The 1,200-nt window shown below is 35.4% G+C and overlaps 1 protein-coding gene across 1 annotated transcript in view; it reads left to right on the forward strand.

Annotated features, from left to right (window-relative positions):
• NEBL (nebulette) overlaps positions 1-1,200 on the forward strand; it is a 647,345-nt gene that overhangs the window by 265,552 nt on the left and 380,593 nt on the right. The gene's annotated exons all lie outside the window — the stretch shown is intronic.

The following is a 1,200-nucleotide window of genomic DNA, read 5'->3' on the forward strand; positions in this document are numbered from 1 at the left end:
TCTGCATTGGCAGCATAACTTAAGATTTTGTTCTCACACTAGCCAAGGACAGGTTAGTCCAAACTTTGACATTTAATAAGTTTATTAGCAGAGCACATAATCAAATCAGTTGCAGTTTTGTGGTACAAATCGTATGCATCACTTTGAACATTTAAGTTAGTTTGCATACATTTCCCTTGGTTTGCTTCTGCATCTCCACTGGTGGAATCAAAAACTAATTTTCTGTTGTTATTTCACCTTTGTGGCTCTCTGGTGTCAGATGTTTAATCATTGGCATTGGAGGTACAGGTCTGTTTCAATGTAAACTTGAAGACGATATAGAATGGGAAAGATGTTACTCTGAGTTTTTTGGGTACTCATTTGACTTTTAACTTAGCAATTGTGGTATAGAAATCAGAGACCACTTTAGCCAAAAGTAGGTTAGGATTTTTTTTACTTTCTGTGCGATCTTATTGTAGCACAGGTGATGGAGGTCGGACTGAAATGTGTCACTGATCAGGTAGAATTTAATTGGGAATAGTAGAAACAGCACATAACCTTCTGATACAAAAAAGTAAGCAGAGCTGCTTCTATTTTGACTTTCTACCAGCTTGGGCCATTTTCTTGAATCTGCTTGCACCTAAAAATCAAGGTTTAAATGTGGAAAAGGTTATAGAAAGCTGTTCTGCCACCAGCCTGACTTGATCTAGATTATGACATCTGTAATTATTTATGTGGATTGGTATTATATGAAATATATTGGCAACAATGCTGAACGGTTACCCGCTGATCTTTTTTTTTTCTCTTCTGAGTGAGGAAAAAAACAAACTTTGTGTTATGTTTAAATGTCAGTTCAAGTAGATTTAAGTTTACAGAGCATGCCATTAAAGAGAGGTGCAGTGTTGTGGATAATTACTCTAAATAATGCTGGAAATCTTAGAACGTTAGAAAGTGAGAATTTCAGTCTGGTTGGTAGGTTTTTCTTACTATAATTGAATAGTGAAACTTTGCATCTTCTTAACAAACTTTACAACAATGCAAGTATATTCTGTTGACAGAAGCAATAATCAGTATGCCTGGAGTTTTTGTAAATGATTCTCAACTTTCAAATAACAGGAGACATGAACAACCCCTAGAGAGAGCCTTGGAGTTGGTATGAAATCACTGTTCAAGGACTTGAATTGTTTACACATATCCCTTTAATAATTACCACATCAAAGA

This window comes from Gavialis gangeticus, unplaced genomic scaffold (genome assembly GCF_001723915.1).
Source record: "Gavialis gangeticus isolate Ggan-Ray unplaced genomic scaffold, GavGan_comp1, whole genome shotgun sequence".
Classification (NCBI taxonomy): Eukaryota; Metazoa; Chordata; order Crocodylia; family Gavialidae; genus Gavialis; species Gavialis gangeticus.